The following is a 15,350-nucleotide window of genomic DNA, read 5'->3' as shown; positions in this document are numbered from 1 at the left end:
ACTATCTCAAAAGCTCTTGAGAGGTGAAAGAAATAAGGACTGAGTTTTGACCACCGTATTTTTCAAGATAGGCATTGTAGATGACCTTGAAAAAATGACAATGAAATTGCAGTGCTGTGTAGGGAACCGAAGGTGAGAAAATGGAGAGCACAACTATAGAAAACTATTTCCAGCATTTTTACTAGAAGAGGAAGCAGGTAAATGGAGCTGTAATAGAAAGGTCCACCAGGAAGATGGAGGGGTTTTTTTTGGTTTTGGTTTTTTTGCAGGGATGTGGGTGTTGTCAGCTGGGGAGCTGATAGGAATGATATGAATTGCCCTCCTCTGAATTTGTGGAGTGAGTCATAGCTACCACGTATAAGACTTGAGAACTGAAAGATCATAGAGATCATCAGTTCAAACTAACCAGAGGCACACTGAGGCAGGTGGCTTTTACTAATGAGCACAGCTGGATGGTGTCCAAGTCAGAACCAATGCCACAGTCTCCTGACTCCCATGCTCCCTCCACAAGACCCCAAATATTAGGGAGATGAGGAGAGGACATAGGAGAGAACTGATGGAAATTGAGTTCCTATATGAAGGCAAGAACAGTGCTGGGCACTATATGTGAATATTATTACTGAAACCTTACAGAGGAGGACACTGAGGTTCAGAATGGCTAAGTTCATACACAAGCAAGTTGTATTATATATACTCAAATTCCTATGTGCTTAATCCCAAAGCCCATATTCTCTTCACCATTACATGTTATTCTATGAAATGACAATATAAGTCAAAATATGGTACATATTTTGATGATAAATCAATATTTCTGAGAAATGCTAGGAGTTCAGAAGTTTCTCAGTAACCCTCTTGGTCATAGTACCTAATTTTATGTTGACTTGCTCTGTGTATTGTTTTCTTACATTAAATACTATAAAATCTCTTTCTGAGGAGTTTTTAACCCTAAAATCTCTGGGCTCTGCCATATCTAACCATTGGGCCTTGAGCATGTAGATGAGAGCTACTAAACAGGATGGAGAAATTCTGCTTTATTTTAAACAGCAACAAACGTGTGGAACTTTCTCATTAAATTTTAAGGAAGAACTCATAACTTTTCTAGGCCAACATATCCCTAAAATTCTTGTTGTTACTTATACTTATCTTCTACCCAGGCAGGATACAGAAGACTGTTCTTGATGTGAGGTTCTACCCAACAACTTTACCAGGTTATAAGAGTCAGAAAGCTAGCTAGGATTGAACTATGATTCTCCTTCAGCATTGCTGAAGTGTTTCCACTAAAGCAAACAAGCAAAGAAAAAAGGTGCCATGGGCATTTCTAATGAAAATTGGGGGAAATTCCACCACCGCTCTCTCTCTAAAAACAGCCCTTAGAACAGAAAGGCAGACAAATCCCCACGAGACAATAGGGTTCCCTTTAAACAGTCTTGGTTCCAAAGGGAAAGTTTACTTAAATAACAAACCTGAGGTTATGATGACAAGATTGCCCAAATGAGATGTCCTTCCAAATTGCCTTCACTCTAAGTAGACTGTGTTTTAAATTGAATTGTAGTCCTTCCCACCCAATCTGTACAGTGTGAGAGTTTCAACTTGAAGGAACCCTCTGCTTTCTCTCAGAATCATTTGCAGCAATCCATTGCAACTGTCTGACATTCCAGTGAGTGCCATGTCACTGCTGGTGACTTGGATGAGAAACTTAGAGACATGTCGCCCTCAGGAATTGCCTCAATATGTCATATTTTGGCTTAGATGAAATAGACCAGATAAAAAGAACTAATAATTACAGTTACCTATTTAATCACTCTGTGCATGTTGCAAATACCGCCTGGACTTTCTGTTTTAATCCTCACAAGGCTCCACAGTCTTGTACTATCCCCATATCATAGATTAGGAAATGGAGATAGAGGGGGTGAGTAAACTGTCCAAGGCCCATAGCTTGTAACAGGTGAAGCATGATATTCAGGCAAGAAGGCAGTCTGGCTACAGAGCCTGTGCATTTAATCACTACACTTAACTGCCTCTAGGTCACAAAGCTAGGACCCATAAGCATTCATATTTGAACTGAAACTGGAAAATAATGATAGTTGAATCTTTCTAGACCTGGATGTTTTCCAGGTGTGGGGCTCCCTTTATTTGGTTCATTCTCCTATTCGGGCTACAGTAACAAAGTATCACAAGTTAGGTGGCTTAGAACAACAGAAATTTATTACCTCACAGTTCTGGAGTGTAAAAGTCTAAAGTCAAGGTGTGGGCAGAGCCACGCTCCCTCTGAAACCTGTAGAGAAGAATTATTCCTTGCCTCTTCCCAGCATCTGGTGGTAGCCAGCAGTCCTTGTCATTCCTTGACTTATAGATGCCTCACTCCAATCTTTGCCTCTGTCATCACATGGTGTTCTCTGCATTCTCCCTGTGTGTCTGTGTCCTCACATGGCTGTCTCCCCTCTGTGTCTCTCTCCCCTTCATATGTAGATACCAGTCATATTGCATTAAGAGCTCACCTACTTCAATATCATCTCTTAACTTAACTAATATTTTCAACAACTCTATTTTCAAATAAGGTCACATTCTGAGGTACTAAGGGTTAGGACTTTAGCATATCTTTTCAGGGAACATGATTCCACCAACAACAATTCCAAAGTGAAAGATACAGGCACAACTCTCATTTGTGTTAAATCTTGGGACATGTTACCTTTTATGGCCAACATCCACCACACCAAGTCTCAGAAAACACTGAGTGTTGGCTCCTGACTTAGGAACCAACTTACCAGTTATGGTTGCTCAGAGAACAGACAAATATGACAGAAGCATGAGATTCTACCTCATTCTGGGAATGACATCAGCATCATGGTGGAGTGAGTTGTTCCTTTTGTCTCTCCCCTCTAAGTTACAACAAAATGGACATTCACTAACCAACAGAGGATTCCTTACACAGCACAATAGGATGTCTGAGAGACCCACATAGCCATACATCTGAAGATGGGGTGACTGGATCCCCAGAAAACAGTGGAACTAGATGAGCAGATCCCCCCCAGTGGCAGTGATCTAGGTCACCTGTCCTCACACAGCAGCTGGTGTGACTGAAGGAGGGGGTGAGGGCAGCCCAGTCTGTGCATGAATGCTTTCAGAGTAGTAGCCCAGCCCACAGGAGCACCCACCATGCCACAACAACCCTGCCTGTGTGAACACTCCCCACCAGGCATCACAACTCAGCCACCATGAAGGAGCACCCACCAAGCACAACAGCTCCTCCAAACCACCCACAAATGCAGAGATAGCCCACATGCACAAGAAAGTGCCCTTCCTCTCTTGCCTAGCACACCAGCTCAGCTGGTCACCTGCAGAGTGCAGTGGTCCTGCACCAGAGTGACCCACTGGCAGAGCATAGAGACCCCACCTGTGCATGTGTGCACAACCTGCCAAGTGGCTGTGACCAGCATGTAAATGCAGAAGAGCCCTACTAACACAACTTCTAGCAGTTGGGGCAGGATCAGAAACCCACCTGCACCACCACCCCCAGCAGTTGTAGGTGGAATCTGTGACCTGGTGCTCCCACAAACGTGCTGGCAAAAGATCACTCCATTCAACACCATGAAGAATTATATTAACACTTCAGAGTAGAAGGAAAATGACAAGTCTCCAGAAACCAATCCTACAGTCACAGAAATTTACAACCTAAATGACAGAGAATTCAAAATTGTGGTCATAAAGAAACTCAGCAAGTTACAAGAAAACTAAGAAAGACAGTTCAATGAGCTCAAGAATAAAATTAAAAAGCATAAAAATACTTTACGAAAGAGATTGAAATACTGAAAAAAAAAACCCAGAAATTCTTGAAGAAATATCCAACTCAAGTAGGTAAAGCAACAGAAGGATTATAGGTAGTCAAGAAGGAGAAAGGAGCAGAGAGCATGTTCAAAGAAATAATAGCTGAGAATTCCCCAAACCTTGGGAAGGAACTGGACTTATAGTGACATGAAGCCAATAGAATGCCTAATTACATCAATGCAAAAAGACCTTCTCTAAGGCATATACTATTAAAACTGCCAAAGCCAAGACAAAGAAAAAATACTAAGGGCAGCAAGGCAGAAGAAAATAATCTACAAAGAAACTCCTATCAGGCTTTCAATGGATTTCTCAGCAGAAACCTTACAGGATAGGAGAGAATGGAATAATATATTCAAAATACTGAAAGACAAAAGCTTTCAGCCAAGAATACTCTATCCAGTGAAACTATCCTTCGGACATGACAGAGAAATAAAAGCTTTCCCAGAAAAACAAAAATGAGGGAGTTCATTGTCACTAGACTTGCTGTACAAGAAATGTTGAAAGGAGCCCTCCCATCTGAAACTAAAAAGTAAAGGTTGAAAAAACCTTGAGCAAGGAGGTAAATAGACAGGTGGAATCAGGAAGTTGCAGCTCTATATCAGAATAGGTTAGTAAACACTTAATTATAATAGAAAAGACAAAGAGAAGGAAAGAACAATTTGTGGCAACAATAACAAAAGGAGCAGAGGAAAGGGATGGAACCTGCTTAGGCTAATGCAGATAAAAGGCTATTAAAAAGTGGACTATCTCATCTATAAGATCTTTTACACAAACCACATGGTAACCACTAGTCAAAAAATCAGAGCAGAGAAACAAATCTTAAATATTGAGAAAATCATTACAGGAAACCACCAAACTGAAAGGGTAGTCAGAAATACAAGGGAAAATAAACAATGTAAATATAAAACAACCAGAAAACAAGAGATAAAATAGCAATATTAAGCCCTCATATATCAATAATCACTCTAAATGTAAATAGATTGAATTCACCAATCAAAAGACACAGAGTGGCTGAGTGGATTAAAAAAAAAGACCCAACAATATCCTGCCTCCAGGAAACACACCTCAGCTCTAAAGACAAACACAGGCTCAGAGTGAAGGGATGGAAGACAATACTCCAAGCAAGTGGCAAACAAAAGAAAGCAGGTGTCACGATGCTTATATCATAAACAGAAAAACTTCAAGATAAAAAAGACAATGAGAGACAAAGAGGGGCAGTACATAATGATAAAAGGGACTTTCCACCAAGAGGATACAACACTTATGAATATGTATGCATCTAACACAGGAGCACCAAAGTATATAAAGCAACTATTAACAGATCTAAAGGGAAAAATTGACAGCAACACAATAATAGAAGGGGACCTCAACACCCCACTTACATGAGTAGATAGATCATCCAGACTCTCAACAAGGAAATAGTGGCCTTAAATGAAAGACGAGACCAGAGAGACTAAATAGATATATTCTCCTTTCTGATAAGGGTGGAGTAGAGACTTTAGGGCTTTAAGGAAATAATGTGCATCTTGTTGACCACTTACTTCCCATTACATGCCCCTCACCTCGTTTATTCCTTTAGTTTCAGCCTCCCAACCCTAAAGTGTGAGGTCCATCAAAGCAGAGACTTTGTCTCTCTTTATCCACAGCATCTAGTGTTGTGAGAAAACAATACTCAGAGCTACGTCAAAATGAAATTATGTCTTAGACCACAAAAGCTACTAGAAATGTCTCATAACTCCCACAAATTAATCAGCCACACAGCAGGCCAACAATAAATATTGAATTGAGTCTATAAGAATCAACTATAGTTACATAGCTTAAATAACCTCTCTAGCAACTATATCAAGTGCTTTAATGATCTGATTTTTCTTCACCAATGGGCACTTTAAGCATAAACACAAGACCAGCAGTTAGGATATCAAAGGAAAAACTCCCTTATGATCAATTACACCTGAATATTAATTTTTTGCCAATTAAAAATCTAAACTATTACCTCAAAATAATTAGCTTCTGAAAAACATAATTTGTTTATGATTATTAATCCTCATAAGAGACTTACAAGTAACAGTCTTGAAAACAGTAAGTTCTTTGTCAATACCAAATTGGCCAATTATTAGGTATTTTTTAAAAGATTTTATTTTTTCCTTTTTCTCCCCAAAGCCCCCCAATACATAGTTATATATTCTTCGTTGTGGGTCCTTCTAGTTGTGGCATGTGGCATGCTGCCTCAGAGTGGTTTGATGAGCAGCGCCATGTCCGTGCCCAGGATTCGGACCAACGAAACACTGGGCCGCCTGCAGCGGAGCGCGCAAACTTAACCACTCGGCCATGGGACCAGCCCCTTAGGTATTTTTTTACTGTGACCCCCAAGGCAGTCCCAATTACGAAGATTTTCCTCTTGCAATTCCACAGAACATTGTCCAAAATAGAGCTCAATGTCTGAAGCTACTTCATCTTGTCTTTAATAATAATAGCATATATCTACTTCCATAAGGGATAGGAGGATATTTCAAGAGGAGTTCATGGTGGAAGTAGGCCTCAAATGTAAGTAGGATTTGCAAATATGTTGAAATGTGTGAGAAAGTTCTGCCCAGACAGAATAGGATGAGCACAGAAACAGGAAAGTAAGTGTGGGGCATAGACAAGAGACAGTGAGTAACTGAGTTTCAGCCAAAGAATGGGGTTGAAGTAGTAAAAGAAGTTATAGATAATATTGTATAGGTAGGCTAGGCTCTTTAAATTATATTGTCAGATGTTTGAAATTTAGTATTCAGAGAAAGATTGATAGAATGTTAAGCAGAGGATATAATTAACCAAATTTGATTCAAGGCAATTTATTTCCATGGCAAAGAGAAGGAAGCAATGTAGAGGAAGAAAGTCTGAAGAGGAGAACGACAATTAGGTATTTATTATAGTAACTAAAGCCAGATTTTCCCAGCTGATGCCTCCAATGGACTATAAGTATACTGTTCACCCCACTGCGCAGAACAAGTATAATTTTCTCTGTGTCCACAATTTGAAAAACATTGGGAATCACTGGATCCTAGTTCTACTTGATGAGAATTTCAGGAAGGGGGTGGCCCCCAGAGTCTGAACTTTTCATAAGCTTCCCAGCTGACTCAGATATAGTCCAAATTTGCGAATATATACTGGAAGAGATAATGACCTTAGAAAGTGAGACCATTAGTAGGGAACTGGAAAGAATGGAATGAATTCAAGCTGTGTCATGGAGTTAAAATTTGGCATAATTTGGCAATTGTCTTAAAGTTGTGGGTAAGGGAATATGTAGAACATAAAAATAAATTTGTTTTTAAAAGAGAGAAGCAATTATAAACATGATGTACCAGGGATTTTAAAAAAAGAAAGGAATAAAAGAAAAAGTTGCTAAAAGAGTAGATCTTAAAAGTTATCATCACAAGATAAAATAATTTTGTAACTACCTGTGGTGACAGATGTTAACTAGACTTGTGTAATCATTTTGCAATATTTGCAAATATCAAATCATTATGTTGACCACCTGAAACTAACATAATGTTATATGTCAATTATGCCTCAATAAAAATAATTAATTAAAGAAAGGAAGGAAGGAAGAAGTAAAGAAATGGGATAAGAGATATGTGTTACAATAACTAGAAAGCCCCAATGGCAACATTGAGAGGGTGCAGAGACTCAGAAGGGAAAGACTAAGCTCCAAACATCTGAGAAAGTCAGATATTGAAAATTAGGTCAGATTATGAGAACTTAGAATTTATTACCTGTCTCTGCCTGTAAATTCTTTCCAGATTTTGGACATGTTACTTCACCTCTCTCCAACTATGTAAAATGGGGATCATAATAGTCCCAACCTCATGTGGTTATTTTTCAGATTAAATTAAATAATCTATGTAAAGAATCTAGAACAGGCCTTGAATATAATTATTACTTAATAAATGTTAACTATTATTATTTTCATCATCATGATCATTATTTTCCTGTAGAAACAAAGTCACCGATAGTTACATGTCCCATCTCTAAACCTTCTTCTCCATCTATAGGAACAACAGAACCTGAAAAGCAAATGAAGACATGGTAGCTAGTTTCCAAAGATGGTTCCTAATCCACTACCCATCACAGCATTCCCACAATTGTTTTTCCCTCTCTCACATTAAATATAGGCTGGGTCTGTGACTTTCCTTAACCAATTGAATGTAGTGGAGGTGACTGTGCCACTTCCAGACCTATGCCTTAAGAAATCCTGCAAGCTTCTATTTCTGTGTCTTTGGAAGCCAGGTATGATGTGCAATCCAATTATTCTGTGGAGAGGCCACGTGGGGAGACCCAAGAGGAAGTAAAGAAGCCCACTCAGATGTGCTAGCCCAGTGGAGTCTTCAGCTCACACCAGCCTACCTACCATATGACTGCATTCACATGAAAGACCCCAAGGAAGATCAACCAAAGAAATATCTAACTGGGCCTAATTAAAGCACAAAATAGTGAGAGAAAATAACAAATTATCACTTTCAGGCACTAAGTTTTGAGGTGGTTGTTATTCAGCAATATAAAACCAACACCTGAATAGCTGATGATGTTGAAGAAATGTCCTGAGCCAATGAGGAAGGAGAGAATCAAAGAATTTCCCTTTAGAGAGGACATCTTGACAGGCATAAAACTGAGATGAGTCAATACCTCACCTCACAGTGGGTCTCAGAGCTGAAGGATCCTAGGAGCTGAGGGACTGAGTATGAGAAAAAGACAATTGCATTTAAAGTTCTCTTGAAAACACAGATATGGTCAAATAAGACCTTTGTGCCCACAAGGCAACAATCAGCAAGAGCTGAGTGGTTTCTGCCCCTTTGGGTGGAAGTAAAGCCCACTGTACTCACTTAACCTATTCACATCAGCTGTTTGCCACCATTAGGAATGTGAGTCTCCATTCCTGCCCTGGAGGAAAATCTTACAAGAGTCCAGTTGCTGTCTTCTAAATTTACGTGCCTTTTTTTTTTGTAATTTTCTGTCCCTGTCAGGTTTTCTCTTGGTCAAGACTTTTTTTTCCTTTTTTCTCCCCAAAGCCCACCAGTACATAGTTGTATATTCTTCATTGTGGGTCCTTTTAGTTGTGGCATGTGGGACACCACCTCAGCATGGTTTGATGAGCAGTGCCATGTCCGCGCCCAGGATCTGAACTGACGAAACACTGGGCCACCTGCAGCGGAGCGTGTGAACATAACCTCTTGGCCACGGGGCCCAGTCCCGGTCATGACTTTTATTAAAAATTTTTTTATTGAGTTCATAATAGTTTACACAAATGTGAGATTTTAATTGTACACTATTTCTTGACTGTCACCACATAACTGCTCCCACCCCCTATGGCCATCCCCCAACACCTTTCCCCTGGTAACCACTGAACTGTTTTCTTTGTCCATGTGTTTGTTCATATTCCATGTATGAGTGAAATCATCTATTGTTTGTCTTTCTTAGTCTGGCTTATTTCACTTAGCATAATTCCCCCTAGGTCCTTCTATGTTGTTGCAAATGGGATGATTTTGCCTTTTTTATGGCTGAGTAGTATTCCACATCTTTAACCAATCATTAGCCAATGGGCACTTGGATTGTTTCCAAGTCTTGTCTATTGTGAATAGTGCTGCAATGAATGTAGGGGAGCAGATGTTACCTCGGATTGTCAATTTCAAGTTGTTTGGGTAGATACCCAGTAGTAGAAGAGCTGGGTCATATGGTAGTTCTATTTTTAGTTTTTTGGGGAATCTCCATACTTTCTTCCATAGTGGTTCCACCAGTTTGCATTCCCACCAACATTTCTTATTTTCAGTCTTAGTGATTATAACCATTTTAACAAGCATAAGGTGGTATCTTAGTGTAGTTTTGATTTGCATTTACTGGATTATTAGCGATGTTGAACATCTTTTCATGTGTTTATTGGCCATCTGTATATCTTCTTTGGAAAAATGTCTGTTAATACCATCTGCCCACTTTTTGATTGGGCTGTTTGTTTTTTTATTGCTCAGTTGTGTGAGTTCCTTATATATTATGGAGATTAACTCCTTGTCACATATATGATTTGCCAGTATTTTCTCCCAGTTGGTGGGTTGTCTCTTTGCTTTGATCCTAGTTTCTTTTGCCTTGAAGAAGCTCTTTAGTCTGGTGAACTCCCACTTGTTTATTTTTTCTTTTGTTTCCCTTGTCTGAGAAGACATGGTATTTGAAAACATCCTTTTAAGTTCAATGTCAAAGAATGTATTACAGGGCCAGCCCAGTGGTGCAGTGGTTAAGTTCGCACATTCTGCTTCTTGATGGCCCGGGTTTCACTGGTTCGGATCCTGGGTGTGGACATGGCACCATTTGGCAAACGCCATACTGTGGTAGGCGTTCCACTTATAAAGTAGAGGAAGATGGGCATGGATGTTAGTTCAGGGCCAGTCTTCCTCAGAAAAATGAGGAGGATTGGCAGTAGTTAGCTCAGGGCTAATCTTCCTTAAAAAAAAAAAGAGTGTATTACCTATATTATCTTCCAGGAGTTTTATGGTTTCAAGACTTATCTTCAAGTCTTTGATTCATTTTTAGTTTATTTTTGTGTACAGCGTAAGATAATGATATACATTCATTCTTTTGCATGTGGCTGTCCAGTTTTCCCAACACCATTTATTTAAGAGACTATCTTTTCTCCATTGTATGTTCTTGGTACTTTTGTCAAAGATTAGCTGTCCGTAGATGTGCAGTTTTATTTCCGGGCTTTCACTTCTTTTCCATTATCTGTGTGCCTGTTTTTGTACTAGTACCATGCTTTTTTGATCACTATGGCTTTGTAATATGTTTTGAAGTCAGGGATCGTGATGCCTCCAGCTTTGTTCTTTTTTCTCAGGATTGCTTTAGCAATTCTGGGTCTTTGGTTGCCTCATATGAATTTTAGGATTCTTTGTTCTATTTCCATGAAGAATGTCATTGGGATTCTAATTGGGATTATGTTGAATCTGTAGACTGCTTTGGGTAGTATGGACATTTTAACTACGTTTATTCTTCCAATCCACGTGAATGGAATCTCTTTCCATCTCTTATGTCATTACTTATTTCTTTCAGTAATATCTTATAGTTTTCATTGTATAAGTCCTTCACCTCCCTTGTTAAATTTACTCCTAGATACTTTATTCTTTTAGTTGCAATTGTAAATGGAATTGTATTCTTGAGTTCTCTTTCTTTAAGTTCATTACTGGAGTATAGAAGGGTAACTAATTTTTGTAAGTTGATTTTTTACCCTGCAACTTTATTGTAGTTGTTAATTATTTCTAATAGTTTTCTGATGGATTCTTTAGGGTTTTCTATATATAAGATCATGTCGTCTGCAAACAGTGGGAATTTTGCTTCTTCACTCTGTATTTGGATTCCTTTTATTCCTTTATCTTGCCTAATTGCTCTGGCCAAAACCTCAAGTACTATGTTGAATAAGAGTGCTGATAGTGGTCATCATTGTCTTGTTCTTGTTCTCAGAGGAATGGAATTCAGTTTTTCTCCATTGAGTATGACGTTGGCTGTGAGTTTGTCATATATGGCCTTTATTATGCTGAGGTAATTTCCTTCTATACCCATTTTATTAAGAGTTTTTTTTATCATAAATGGCTGTTGGATCTTGTCAAATGCTTTCTCTGCATCTATTGAGATGATCATGTGGTTTTTATTCCTCAATTTGTTGATGTGGTGTATCACATTGATTGATTTGCAGATGTTGAGCCATCCCTGTGTGCCTGGTATAAATCCCACCTGATCATAATGTATGATCCTTTTGATGTATTGCTGAATTCGGGTTGCCAAAATTTTGTTAAGGATTTTTGCAGCTATATTCATCAGCGATATTGGCCTGTAGTTTTCCTTCTTTCCTTTTCTGTGTTGTCCTTGTCAGGCTTTGGTATCAGAGTGATGTTGGCCTCATAGAATGTGTTAGGAAGTGTTCCATCCTCCCTAATTTTTTGGAATAGCTTGAGAAGGATAGGTATTAAATGTTCTCTGAAAGTTTCTTAGAATTCCCCAGGGAAGCTGTCTATCCTTGGCTTTTATTCTTTGGGATGCTTTTGATTACTGTTTCGATCTCTTTCCTTGTGATTGGTCTGCTCAGATTATCTGTTTCTTCTTGATTCAGCTTCAGGAGGTTCTAAGAGTCTAAGAATTTATCCATTTCCTCTAGATTATCCATTTTGTTGGCATGTAGTTTTTCGTAATATTCTCTTCTAATCCATTGTATTTCTGTGGTGTCCATTGTTATTTCTCTTCTTTCATTTCTAATTTTGTTGATCTGAATATACTTTTGTTGATCCAAATACTTACTCTGTAAGTATTGTTAGGGGTTTGTCAATTTTATTTGTCTTCTCAAAGTACCAGCACTTTGATTCATTGACCCTTTATGCTGCCTTTTTCTGTTTCATTAGCATTTAATTCTGCTCTTATTTTTACCTTTTCTCTCTTTCTGTGGACTTTGTGCTTTGTTCTTATTTTTCTAATTCACTTAGGTGTAATTTGAGATTGCTTATCTGAGATTTTTTCTTGTTTGTTAAGGGGTGCCTCTGTTGCGATGAAATTCCCTCTTAATATGGGTTTTGCTGCATGCCATATGAGTTGGTATGGTATGTTATCATTTTCATTTGTCTATAGATATTTTTCGATGTCTCCTTTAATTTCTTCAATGATCCATTGCTTGTTCAATAGCATGTTGTTTAGTCTCCACGTCTTTGTCCCTTTCTCAGCTTTTTCTTGTAATTAATTTCTAGCTTTATAGCATTGTGATTGGAAAAGATGCTTGTTATTATTTCAATTTTCTTAAATTTATAGAGGTTTACCTTGTTTCCCAACATATATTCTATCCTTGAGAATGTGCCATGCGCACTTGAGAAGAATGTGTATTCTGTTGTTTTTGGATGGAGTGTTCTATATATGTCTATTAAGTCCAACTGGTTTAGCTTTTCATTTAATTCCACTGTTTCCTTGTTGATTTTCTTCTGGATGACCTATCCATTGGTGTGAGTGGAGTGTTGAGGTCCCATATTATCATTGTGTTCTTACTAATATCTTCTTTTAGGTTTGTTAATAGTTGCTTTATGAACTTTGGTGCTCCTGTGTTAGGTGCATAGATATTTATAAGTGTTATTTCTTCTTGGTGGAGTGTTCCTTTGATCATTACATACTGTCCCTTTTTGTCTCTACTTGTCTGATATAAGTACTGAAACCTGCTTGCTTTTGTTTGCCATTAGCTTGGAATAGCCTCTTCCAACCCCTCACTCTGAGCCTGTGTTTGTCATTGGAGGTGAGACATGTTTCCTGGAGGCAGCATATTGCTGGGTCTTGTTCTTTAATCCATCTTGCCACTCTGTGTCTTTTGATTGGAGAATTCAATCCATTTACATTTAGGGCGATTATCGACGTAGGAGAGCTTAATGCTGTCCCTAGTTTTCTGGTTTCTCCTGCATTTCCTTTGTTTCTCGTCCTGTGTGTTTTGGTCTACACATTGAATTATGTAGTTTTTTATGATGCGTTTCTTTGTTTTCTCCTTATTTATTATTTTTGTATCTGTTCTGCTTTTTTGTTTGGTGGTTACCATGAGGTTTGTATTCAGAATCTCATGTGTAAAACAGTCTATTTTCTGATGGCCTCTTATTTCCTTAGTCTAAATTGATTCAGTCCCTTTCCTCCTCCCCTCCTAAGTTGTTTTTCTCACATCTTATTCCATCTTGTGTTGTGAGCTTGTGATTAAAATGACAAGATTATCTTTGTTTTTGGTGTTTTCCTTCCCTTTGTCTTTAATGCTATACTTGAGTATTTGCTATCCTATTCTGATTCTGCCTACCTATTTCTCGCCTTACTCAATGCTTTGTAACCCCTTTCTCCCTTTTTTTCGGGTATGAGGGCCTTCTTGAGGATTTCTTGTAGGAGGGGTCTCTTGGCTACAAACTCCCTTAGCTTTTGTTTGTCTGGGGAAGTTTTTATTTCTCCATCATATCTGAAGGATATTTTTGCTGGATAGAGTATTCTTGGCTGAAAGTTTTTATGTTTCAAAGATTTGAATATGTCGTTCCATCCTCTCCTAGCTTGTAAAGTTTCTGCAGAGAAATCCTCTGAAAGCCTGATAGGTGTTATTTTGGAGGTTACTTTCTTCTGCCTTGCTGCCCTTAGTATTCTTTCTCTGTCATTCATTTTTGCCAGTTTGACAACTATATGCCTTGCAGTAGGTCTTTTTACATTGACATATATAGGAGATCTGGGAGCCTCTTCCACATGGATTTCCATCTCTTTCCCTAGGTTTGGGAAGTTCTCTGCTATTATTTCTTTGAACATGCTTTCTGCTCCATTCTCCTTCTTGTCTCCTTCTGGAATACCTATAATTCTTATATTTCATTTCCTAATTGAGTCAGATATTTCTTGGAGACTTTCTTAATTTCTTTTTAGTCTTCGTTCTCTCTTCTCCTCTGTCTGGAGCATTTCAACGTGTCTATATTTGATTATGCTGATACGCTCCTCTATGATGTCCACTCGAGTGCTCAGAGAATCCATATTTTGTTTTATCTCTTCCATTGTGTCTTTCATCTCTAATATTTCTGATTGATTCTTCTTTATAGTTTCAATCTCTTTTGTGAAGTAGCTCCTGGACTCCTTGAATTGTTTCTCTACATTCTCTTTTACCTCCTTGAGTTTTTTGATGATAGCTGTTTTGAATTCATTGTCATTTAGATTACGTATTTATGTGTCCTCAGGACTGAATTCTGGGTACTTGTCATTTTCTCTCTGGTCTGGAGATTTGATATAATGTTTGATATTTCTAGAGGGGGTGGCACTCATCTTACGCATCCTGATATAATTTAGTTGCAGTTACAGCCTATTGCCACTGGGTCAGGGTCGAGAGCCATGTAATCTGAGCCCTCTGCCTTCAGCTGAGATACCAGGCAGTGGAATGGGCGTAGCACAGGTAGGGGGAGGGGCACTTTCTCCTGCCTGCTTTTGGGGCTTTCTCACTCTGCTCTCACTATCTACTCTCCTGGGGTGTTGGCTTGATGAGGTCACCTCCTGCAAAAGCTCTCACTCCAGTAGAGGTCTTCCCTGCAGGCTGCATGGGCCTTTGGGGAGTCCTTGATGTTCCTGCAAATGAACATCCCCTCCCCTGTTCCTTCCCTCTTGGAGGCTTCCCACAGTCCCAATTGCAGTCTTTAGGGGAGGGAGTGAAGTTTTCTCTCACCCCATTCCAGTTCCTCTGAGGGGGGGTTCCAGCTTCTCCACCCTCTGTCATATGGCTGGATGTGTTTCTCTGACATTTTTGTGTTGTGTTAGGACGCCCTTTGTTGGAGTATCAATGTCCGCTTTTGCTGTATGTTGGAAGGGAGAGAATCTCAGGCAAGTTCACTTTGCCATGATGCTGATGTCATGCTGTTGATCATGACACTTTTGCAATACATTGTGCATTACTTTTTTGCTGTTGGTCACTAGATAAGATCAATTCACCTTTTTCAGTTGCTCTTCTTTTCCTAATGATGTGCCAGGTCAGCTACACTGACAGC

This window comes from Equus przewalskii, chromosome 11, assembly GCF_037783145.1.
Source record: "Equus przewalskii isolate Varuska chromosome 11, EquPr2, whole genome shotgun sequence".
Taxonomy (NCBI): domain Eukaryota; kingdom Metazoa; phylum Chordata; class Mammalia; order Perissodactyla; family Equidae; genus Equus; species Equus przewalskii.
Note: the sequence above shows the minus strand (reverse complement) of the source record.